Here is an 11891-nt window from a genome sequence, read left to right as displayed (position 1 = left end):
TTTTGGTCAAATAAATTAAAATTCTGTTTACTTTGTAGTCTGTTTTTGAATGGTCTGATTAACACCTCTTGTGTTTCTAGAAGCTAATTTATGCCATCGGCAGACATGTGCTTCTGTTCTGGATTTTATCAATTTAAAAATTTATGGCATTGGGAGATGTGTGTTTCTGTTCTGGATTTTATCAACTTAAGTGAATTTCATAAATTGAACAGAGAAAATAATACAAGATTAAATTCATTACTAGTATCATCTTTAGCTCCACAGTTCTTCTTCAGGCTGCAAATCCTGGTCTAGGAAATGGTGTGTTTTTATGAAAGTTATGTAAACAAGTGTATCACCAGATGGTAAGGTGTGCAGTTACTATATCAAGCCAGCAAGGGGGTTACTGCTCATGACTGACCTTCATACAAACTTTGACACAGTGTCAATGCACTCAACTGGACTGAAAATAAAGATCCACTCATCCATTTTTCTTGTTAAAAAGTAAAGCTGCCAGGATGGAGAGATGTTCAGTGGTTAACAGTGCATGCTGCTCTCCCAATTTAGTTCCCAGAATCCGTATGGAGCAGCTCACAACCTAGCTCGAGGGAACCAGCACCCTCTTCTAGACTCTGGGGGTATCTGTACACACACACACACACACACACACACACACAATTAAAATAAAAAACTAAAGCTACCTTAATTTATTTAACTATTTTGATATAAGCAACTCTCATTGCCAAATAGTTTAAATTTAAGCTATGATTCACAGGTCTATGCAAATGTCAGTGATGGTGGTTGTTTAAATCCATCAACCATTGCATGCGTAAGGGAATGGATGAGCCCTGTGAGTGAAGCGCAGAACCCCACAGTGCTCTCCCTGAGGGAGTTCAATGGCCTCCTACATGGCGTTTACATAGGCTTTACTCCACATAAAGTCCAGAATGGGTATCCCAGCCCACAACCCCAGCAGAAGACTCCCACTCAGCCAGAGGCCACTCAGGTACTAAGAACCCCAGGTACCTGGAACCCCAGAGGCCACACCAGTTCCCAGAACCCAAAAATTTCAGAGGCTAAGCAGGCCACCCAAACTAAACCCCAGTGGAGACAACTACTAGACCTGAAGACTCACTGGTCGCCAGAACCGTAGGCCACTCAGGCCAGAAGACCAGAGAGCAAGCAGAAAGCAAGTGGGAAAAACACCCAAAAAGCATCCATCCAACATAAATAAATTCATAAATCAGCACCTAAACTAATAATAACTCCAAACCCAGCTGACTAGGGGCCAGTCTAAGAGCAAAGTCAACAACACCCAGGACAATATGGTACCAAGAGAGCCCCGTTATTCTACTACAGCAAGCCTAGATATTCTAACACAGCAGTAGCTCAATAAAATGACCTTAATCCAATCTTATGAAGATGACAGAGGCCCTCGTCTTAGTTAGGGTTTCTATTGCTGTGAAGAGACACCATGAGCATGGCAACGCTTATAAAGGAAAACATTTAATAGGAGTGGGTTACTGTTCAGAGGTTCAGTCCATTATCATCATGGTGGGACATGGCATCATGCAAGCAGACATGGTACTGGAGAAGGAACTGAGAGTTCTATATCTTGCAGACAGTAGAAAGTGGTCTGTCTCACTGGGTGCAGCTTGAGCAGGTATAAGACCTCAAAACCCACCTCCACACTGACATACTTCCTCCAAAAGGTCACACCTTCCAATAGTGACACTCAATGGGGTCCATTTTCTTTCAAACCACTACATTCCACTACCTGGGGCCCAAAGGTTTGTAGCCATATCATAATGTAAAAGTACATTCAGTCCAACTTCAAAAGTCCCTATAGTCTATGACAGTCTCAAACTTATTTAAAAGTCTAAAGTTCAAATTCTCCTCTGAGATTCATGCACTCTCTTAACTGTAATGATCTGTAAAATCAAAATAGAAAAGCAGATCACATACTTCCAACATATAATGGCACATGATACACATTACCATTCCAAAACATAAGGGAAGAGACCATAGTGAGGAAATACTGGACCAAAGCAAGACCAAAAACCAGCTGGGCAAAACTCCAGACTCAGATCTCCATGTCTGACATCAAAGTGTTCTTCAGATCTCCAACTCATTTCATCTTTGTTGACTGCAACATACTCCTTTCTCTTGGGCTGATGCCACTCCCTGTTAATGCCTCTTTTTGTCAGGTATCCCACAGGTCTGACATCTCTAACATGTTGGGGTTTACAGGTCAATTCAGGCTTCAACTTCATAACTCACACAATGGCCTCTCTAGGCCTCCATTCAGGGACACCCCTGCATATGCCTGGCCTCAGCAGCTTTCCTTAGTCATGGAGGAAGTTTCCATAATGCCTTTCTTCTGTCCTTGACTCTAATGCCAGAATCATGTGGCTGAAGCTGTCAAGCTCTGATGCTTGCTGGGGCTGAAACATATCTGCCCTCACTGCCTAAGCTTGGCTGTATTGAAACTGCATCTGTAGACCAGGCTAGCCTCAAACTCAGAGATCTTCCTGTCTGCCTTCCCAGTGCTGAGATGAAAGGCATGCACCACACCAGGCCCTAAATATTTCCTTAATTCCGGTTCCTAAATTGGAAACTTAGCTGGGTGGATGTTACCCTAAGGTCACCACTCCCTTTATTCCATTTCTTAATCTGTTTATCTCCTTGAACACAGGATTAAATCTTCATTTGAGTTATCACTAACATCCACACAACAGAGTCTATACTAGGCTGTTTTGAGATTTCCCCTGCAAATGAAATTAATCCAAAAATCTTCACTTTAGCCTCAGGCAGATTCTTCAGATAAGGGGGAAAAGCAGCCACATTCTTCACTAAAATATCACAAGAATGATCTCTAGGCAACACACTAAAATTCTCCTCTGAAATCTCTTGAGCCAGCACCCCATCATTTACCAATCACATGCAATGCCACTGTCTTCCATGCTCCTACTAGGATGGCCCATTATCAGCACTTAAAGCATTCAACTGTTTTCCTAATCCACAGTTCCAAGGTCCATATTCCTTCAAACAAAAACATGATCAGGCCTCTCACAACGGTACCCTGGTCCCTGGTACTAACTAGAAACATAACTAAGACAGCACTTAGAGAAGAAATGAACCAATCCCTTAATGAAATTCAGGAAAACACAAACAAGTGAAGGAAGTGAATAAAACCATTTGAGACCTGAAATGGAAATAGAAGCAATAATGAAAACACAGTCCTGGAGACAGGAAATACAGGTAAGCAAACAGGAGCTACAGACTCAAGTATCACCAATAGAATATAAAAGATGAAAGAGAGAATCTCAGGCATAGAAGATATGATAGAGGAAATTGATACATTGGTCAAAGAAAAATGTTAAACCTAAAAAACTCCTGACACAAAACATTCACAAAACATGAAATGAATAGAAAAAGGAGAAGATAACCAGCTCAAAGACTCAGAAAATATCTTCAAAAAAAATCATGGAAGGAAATTTTTCTAAACTAAAGAAGGAGATGCCTATAAAGGTACAAGAGGCTTACAGAACACCAAATAGATTGAACCAGAAAAGAAAGTTCCCCTATCATATAATAGTCAAAACACTAAATGTACAGATCACAGAAAGAATATTAAAAGCTCCAAGGGAAAAAAGCCAGGTAATGTATAAAGGCAGACCTATCCTAATTGCACCTAATGTCTCAAGGGAGATCTAAAATCCAGAAGGGAGTGGCCAGATGTCTTGCAGACATCATCATGGCTGAACATGGAAGTATGCAGGCAGACATGGTGCTCCGGAAGGAGCTGAGAGCTAACACATCTTGATCCACAGGCAACAGGAAGTGAGCTTTCTCACTGAGCTAAGCTTGAGCAAGCATAGGAGAACTCAGAGCCCACCCCCACAGTGACACACTTCCTCCAACAAGGCCACATCTCCTGGTAGTGCCACTCCCTTTGACACCCCCTTTCAAACCACCATAGGAGCATCTAGCGGACCAGCTAGAAACCTAGTGCAATGGAAATTTCTAGGAATCTACAAAGGCGACTCTGGTTAAGAGTCCTAGCAATGGGAGATATGGAGCCTAACCTGGCCATTACTGTGACCAGGCAAGACTTCCAGTGGAGGTTTGAGACATCAACCCAGCCACACAACCTTCATTCTACAATTTGCCCTGCTTACAAGATGTGCTGAGGTACAGGTGGTGTAGAAGTTGTGGGAGTGGCCAATCAGTGACTGGTCCAGCCTGAGACCCATGCCAAGAGAGGAAGCCCACCCCTGACCCTGCCTGGAGGACGACCAGGACCCAGATGTTGGATAGCGCAGAGACCTAGGATAGAACCAAACAGAAACACAACTGGCAAAAAAAAAGTCAATGAAATGATTCCTAATGATAACTCAGCTATCCTCATAGATTGTTCCCTAGCCCAATTGTCATCAGAGAGGCGATACCCAGCAACTGATGGAACAGATGCAGAGACCCACAGCCAAATATTGGGTGGACCTTGGAGAATTCTGAAGTGGGGGGAGGATTGTAGGAGCCAGAGGAGTCCAGGACACCACAAGAAAATGGCCCAAAGAATCAACTAACCTGGGCTCATAGGGGCTCACAGACTAAACCAACAAGCAGGGAGCCTGCATGGAACTAACGTAGGCCCTCTGAGTATAAGTTACACTTGGTGTTCTTGTTGGACGACTAACAGGGGGAGCAGGGACTATCTCTGATTCTTAGACCAGCTTTTAGAATCCTTATCCTTATACCGGGGCTGCCTCATGCAGTCTTCAACATAATACATCAGGTTTGGTTGATATCTATGAGAGGCCTGCCCTTCGCAAATAGAAGCAGAGGAGGAGTAGATGGGGGAGGAGAGGGGAGGTAGGCAGGAGGGACTGGAAGGAGAGGAAGGAGGGGAAGCAGCAATAGGGTTGAAGCCAAAATGACCTTTCTCCAGTTCACCTATTTCCCCCCAACATCCCTGTGGCTCCCAGTGGTGAATAGTGATTAGAGGTCAATCTGGGACTCAGTATCTGGTGGAGCCTCCTGCTGGTCTAGATGATATGTTACACTCAGTGTGTGTGTGTGTGTGTGTGTGTGTGTGTGTGTGTGTGTGTGTGTGTTTCTGTACGTGCATGCCCCTAGGGTACGTGTGGAGGTCAGAGGCCACTTCCAGAGGACAGTTCTCTCCTTCCATCATGTGGGTCCTCATCTTACTTAATTTTCTATTGCTGTGATAAGACATCATGACCAAGGCAACCTACACAAGAGTTAGTTTCTTTGGGACTTACAGCTCCAGAGGGGTAGAGTCCTTGACCATCATAGCTGGGAGCAGAGAGCATGGCAGCAAGCAGGCCCAGTGTAGAGCAGTAACTGAGAGCTTACATTTTGATTCGCGAGCAAGATGCAGAGAAAGAGAGACACTGGGAATGGTGTGGACTTTTCAAGCCTCAAATCCCACCTACAGTGACTCCTCTTCTCCAATGAGGCCACACCTCCTGACCCTTCCCAACTGGGAAACAGGTACCAAGCATATGACTGTGTGGGAGCCGTTCTCATTCACACCACCACAGGCCCAGAAATTGATTTTGTTCCTCAAGCTTGGCCCTAATCCATCCTGCTGGCCCCATTCTACTGTCTCCAAAACATAAATTAGACAGCCGGATTTTGTGATGAGATTATGCATACAAATTCTAAATTTCAGACACCCAAGCAAGATTTGAAACACGCAGTTAAGCAGTACCTCCATCCTGCCCTTGGTCATGGCTGACAGCAAGCACCTAACCCGCCTGCTTCAGTGCTGATTGTGATGATAATTTGTGCTTTAACAAATAAACCTTGCCTGAAGATGAGAGTGCAGAGCTAGCCTCTAGAGGCCAGGCAGTGGTGGCACACACCTTTAATCCCAGCAGTTGGGAAGAGGAAACAGGAAGTGATTGGCTGGACAGCGAGGGTGGAGACAGGAGCTCTGCCCTTTCAGGCTGAGGATTCTGTAGGGGTAAGAGGTCTTTCTAGTTGCTGGCTGCTCTGCTTCTCTGATCTCTCAGCATTTACCCCATATCTGGCTCTGGGTTTTTATTATTAAGACCAATTAGGATTCATGCTACACTGAAGTAAAGCAACAAACTCTCAGCTGGTTGGAAGTGGATATGGTGTAGCTAATGGCTCATTAACCCTTGGATTCCAGGTCAGCATGTGCCTTATCTCCCTACCCCCTAGATAAGAGCAGAAGTAGCAAATACACAGAGCATCTACTCTACAGACTTGATCTAGACATCAGCCTTGAGTCCTGCTGCCCCACCTCCACTCTTCTATGAAGCTTGAGAACCTTCTCTGTATGACCATCCTCTGCTTGAAGTGGCAGAGTACTTCTGATTCTATACCCAGCTCTTATGAGCACAGGAGTTGTCGTCCTCAGACTGGAATCTAGACGCTCTCGTCTGTGTACACATCACCCTGAGACCTTGTGGATGTCACCTCTAACCCCCTCCTTCTCCAGCTGTACCAGGTCTCTCCTCCTGAAACACACCACACACACTCCTTCCCTCTGGTATTTTGTTCTTCCTCTACCCAGAAAGCGGTCCACACAACTGTCCATTGCAGGACCAAACTTCCTACAAGTCTCCTGTTCAAATGTTGTCTCCCTTACAAGAGCCTGTTTTTGCTCCAAGCTGGATTTCATCATCAGTATATTGGCACATCCTGATCTAAAACATAATGGGGTTTTCCTGAATATGTCTAGAGAGGTGCCAACTCCCACCCACTCCACCCCTCCCACTCCCTCCTGTCACACCTTTTTGTAGAGTCTCAGCATTACAGGCTCACCTGTCCAAGTGCTTGTGGTCTCTCTCCACTGAAAGGCAAATGCTGTGAAAGCAGAGACTGTCAGATGCACCTGGCACCAGTCACCTGCTCCAGGACAGAGCCTGGCTCAGGGCAGATGCTTAGTAGATGTTTGTCAAATAAGTGATGTTTATTTGAAGAGTTTATAGAAGGTTTTGGTAATTAGAATTCCAGAGGTTGTCCTGATTTACCAAATCACTTGATTTATGGCAGGCACTATTCTCTTCCTTACATGAAACAAAATTTTCTAGACAAATCTCTAACTAAAACAAACAGAACAGTGGAGTCATGCAGGACAATAGATCATTGGAATCCATCCACTCACTCAATTTTTATTTATGAAATATTTATAGGAGAAAGCTAAAGTCTTAAAATTATTTTATGTGTCAAGATTGTGTAGAATCACATGACTTAGCTAGTGTGTTTTCCCTAACAATTAGATCAGTACTTATGATCCCATATGTAACAAGGAACATTAGTCTTTCCCTGGTAGGGTCCAGTGTCACCCCACTTAGGAAGGTGGCACTCTACACGACTTCCTCCCTAACCTACTATTTTGGTACTTAAAAAAAATTCTAACCATCAGTGAGCCAAGGAAAGCCTCCCTGTGGAAGACACATTTATGATAAGTCTTCCAAAGGAACAGACTACAGTTTGGAAGAATGGAATGTAGAGTTTGCTGACCTGAAACAGAAAATATTGTAATTCAGTAAAGAAATAACACAGGCCTTTGTGCCTTTATTCCTGTTACTGAATATTAATTTTGGGGTTGCTTAATTTGCTACTAAAAATGGAAAATACAAATGCATACACACATGCCTGCTAGAAACAATGACAAAATCAGTTACTATGTGTCATATAAGGGAACACAGATGACCTACAGAAACAGATCAAAGATAAACAGGAGACCAGGGAAAGAGCTGGCATTCCAAATTTCAACCAAGAGATATGATGCCTGCAAACAACGCTTCCCATTTATAGTGCATAATTAAATAACTTATGTGGCAATTAAATTACATGCCAATTAAATAGGATTGCAAGCTCTAATGCAGCAAGTGAAAACAAGTGTGACTCATCACAAAGCACATCAATTGCTCTTGTCTCCTAAGCTGAATTGACATTTTAAAATTATTGCTGACCTGTCTTACGGACTTTCGGGATTTAGAATATGTTTGAATTAGATCCTTAAAAGTTTTAGAGGTAAAAATGGAATCGGGTTACGGGGAGTAGATTCTGTTTCATCCAAATAAAACAGTAAAGGAAACATCTGCTGCAATGGATTGTTTTACTGTAGTTACCTAAGTCCACTTTTGTCTTTGAGCTGTTGAAAATGGGGTTTTTCCTGCAGCAAGATGATAGGTACCCAGAACTGTGTTTAGGTATCTTATTAAGCCAACTTCTTCACCATTGCACCAAGCACACATGTCACAATGTGTAAGCTGCCTACATCCACAGCTACCGGCTCTTCTGTGATGTGACTGGAATTTCATTTATTGTCTGCTCAATGGGTGCACTTTAATATAATAGACTTTTTTCACAAGCCTGCTGCTACAGTTTGCATGTCTCCTTGAATGGCATCAAGAAAGAAGGTGTTACAAGCTGGAGAGGACAGAGTTCACCTAATCTCTTACTCATAACCCACCCTTGCGCCTGGCAGTCTAGTTTGTAACCATCACACTGGGTTCCAGCACAAAAGCATTACAGGTTAGGAGCAGCACAGCCCTGCACTACAGGGCAAGCGCCCAGCTGGGTGGGCCCTGGGTCCTCTCTTCAGAGCTGTGCTTATAAATAACACAAATGAAGAGGAAGCTACCTGTCCCTCCCCCGTCAACACACTGCTTGTCATACTGAACCTCACCAGATCGGCTTTCTGTCCTCAGGCTTGTGGTAGCTATTTGTTTTCACTCAGGTCTGAGTAACAGCTGATGGATGGCTACTCATACATCCCACTTAACCTTCCAAGGGGAGAAATGTCTTGTTCATCTTCTGAATATGACAACAAAGTTATTCACCGGTCAACTTGAAACTGACCAATGAATAACTTTCAGACTTACTGGGGAAAACGATAACAAATGGAGAGAATGTCATGAGCAGGTGTAGGAGCTGGAACATGCTGAAGGGGGAAGGGCAAGTTGGAGGGGAAGGCTAAGCAGAGCCTGCTGTTACATGGGCCGGAGCCTGTGTAAGAAGAATGAACCGAGAAAGACATCCCCACTTCCACCATGGCAGGACATGACAGGGTATCTGCACTCCCCATGGCAGACACAGCTGGTCAAACACGTCTTCACTGGGTACTACATCTGCTGGCACCTTCATGTTAAAATCACAACTGTGAGAAACAAATCCTGTTGTTTATCAACCACCCAGCCTCAGGTGTTTTATCAGCAGACCAAATGGACTGACAATGGTTTCTGATCTGAAACCAATTTTACGTGCTGTCTAGTTGCTAAATTCCACCAGTCCTCATCACCTAGGGACTTGAGGACGGGATAGATGAGGTCACAACACTAGCAACCATCAAGCTATTCCAGTGATTCTACTGTCTGATTGGAGGTAGATGGATCCCTGAAAATTCATTGCCAACTGTTCCTTGGAGGTGCAGGACTGTGTGGACCCAAATCATCTTACCCTGGTCTGCCAGGGACAAGGCCATGCAGTTCTGGCTGCTGCTTTTCCTTCATGTGCGTGAGTCTGAACCCAGGAGCTGGGGTGGGGGGTGGGGGTGGGGGAACGAGGCTGAACACAGGATCTGGATGGGGAGGAATAGAATCTGAACATAGGACCTGGAGGAGGAGGGATTGAGTCTGAACACAGGACCTGGAGGGGGAAGACTGACAAGCTCAGGCCCAGCCAACTCCACACAGCTCCTTATCCTCTGAGACAGAAAACACTGGCAGGTGAACAGAATGTTGCAGTCAGTTGCCCAGGAACAGAGCAATTCTGTGCAGTTAGGGGAATGCTTAAATGATGACCGGTGGTCAGTTTAATGTATGGGGCTCAGAACACAGAACAGGCTGGAAACAGGTCCAAGGTATCAACACACAGACGATACCCAGGCCTGGATAAGAACTGAGGTGAGGTGATACAAGCAGGAGGAAAGCACACTGAAGTTCATGAAGTGAGTGGGGAGAAGGAGACTGCATAGAAGCTGAAAGAAACGGCTCTGGGAAAGGAGCATCATATTCTAGAAGTCGGGGTGAGAGAGGAAGTGAGTTGTTTGTATTATTAAAGAGGACGAAGATCCAGGATTCAATAAAGCCAAGTTCACTAAGAGGCCGTAGCGATGAGATTCAGGGACATGTTTGTATGTCACGTCTATACAAACCAGACTGGGACAAAAGGATGCAAATAAGTTTGTGAATACAAAACGCTGTTTTCTTCATTGTGAAGAAAGAAATAGGCAGATTACCCATCGCTTGATAGAGCAAAGTGCCAGGAAAGAGTGCTCTTCATTTGGTTAACCAGTAGGCTGGCAATAAAGACATAGAGAAGTGCCAGGCTTTGCTGACTCCCCATGGGAGCCCTTACCCTTTTGGAGGAGGGAATGAGGAGGGGAGGCTGGAGGAGGGGCACGGGAGGGGGGATGAGTGGGGCATGTGTGGTTGGTAAGTAAAATGAATAAAAAAAATTAAATAAAAAATATTCATAAAAAAAGAATTCCAGCAACTTAAGGGTCTTTGTTTATGTGGAAATGTAGTTTGAGAGACATAAAGTGGGAACATAATCTGAGGAGCACTTAGAAGCTATGATAATGGGCCTGTAAACAAGACTAAGCAAAATCACCTCATAAACCCACAACTTACACTGTAATGAACCACGGGACACATAAAAGCCCTAATGACAGGAAAACACAGTAAGACAGAATTTGGTAGCAAATTCTAAGCTAAACAGCGTTTCACCAGATAAGATGTAGATCCCGTTGCTGAAATGCAGTGGTCCTGCTACCAAAAGCACTTTGAGGAGGAGTGATACTTACAGTGGGATTTCACAGGTCAAGCTGTGAGCGAGGGCAGCATCTGCAGACAACGTGGAAGCCTGAGTTCATCTCAGCTACTAGACTGACCCCAAGAGATGGCTAATAGCTCGCTCCTAGAAATGCAAACACGGAACTCCCTATTAATCAGATAGTGTTCATCACCAGACAAATATTCTGCCAGCAAGACAGCTCGGTGGGTAAGAGTGCTTATTGCAAAGACTGAGGATCCGAGTTCAGTCCCCAGACCCCACATGGTGGGGGGAGAGAGCCGGCTCCTGCACATTGTCTCGTGGTCTCCACACTCACTCACACATATGCAAGAGAGAAGAGAAGAGAGAGAGAGAGAGAGAGAGAGAGAGAGAGAGAGAGAGAGAACAGGGAGAGAGGGAAGGAGGGAGGGAGGTAAAAATAACCTTTAAGATAAAATGAAATGTTGAAAAGGACAACTTGCTATTTAAAAAACAAGAATTAAAAAACAAAATAATTATGACCTACTTTCTTAGTTTGTGTTCTACTGCTGGTGTGAAGAGTATTGTTAAAAGTAACTTGGAGGGGAAAGAGTTTATTTCATCTTACAGCTTATAATCCACCATGAAGGGAAGTCATGATAGGAAGTCAAGCAGGAACTTGGAATCAGGAACTGAAGAGGCCATGCAGGAATACTGTATATTGGTTTGTTCCCCATGGCTTGCTCAGGCTGCTTTCTTGATATAGCTCAAGACCACCTGGCCAATGATGGCACCACTCACAGTGGGCTGGGCCCTCTGACATCAATCATTAATCAAGGAAATGCCCCCACAAACTAGCCTACAGGCCTTACAAAGGTTATTTTCTCATTTGAAGTTCCCACTTCCAAAATGACTCAAGCTTATGTCAAGTTGTCACAAAACTAACCAGTCCCCTTGTCAACTTCACACACAAATACATCACTATTAAACCATAACCTTTCCGTTCTTGTTTCTCCCCAAGACCGCATGTTAATATTAATATCACAATATAAAACACTCCAACTTTGAGAAGTCCCTCAGTCTTTAAAAGTTCAGTTAGTTATTTTCTGATTTTCTGTCTGTTTTCTCTCTCTAAAAACCATTTGAAATAT

The sequence above is a fragment of the Peromyscus leucopus genome, chromosome 6 (assembly GCF_004664715.2).
Source record: "Peromyscus leucopus breed LL Stock chromosome 6, UCI_PerLeu_2.1, whole genome shotgun sequence".
NCBI lineage: Eukaryota > Metazoa > Chordata > Mammalia > Rodentia > Cricetidae > Peromyscus > Peromyscus leucopus.
The sequence above is the reverse complement of the archived record's forward strand: the minus strand, read 5'-3'. Positions refer to the sequence as shown.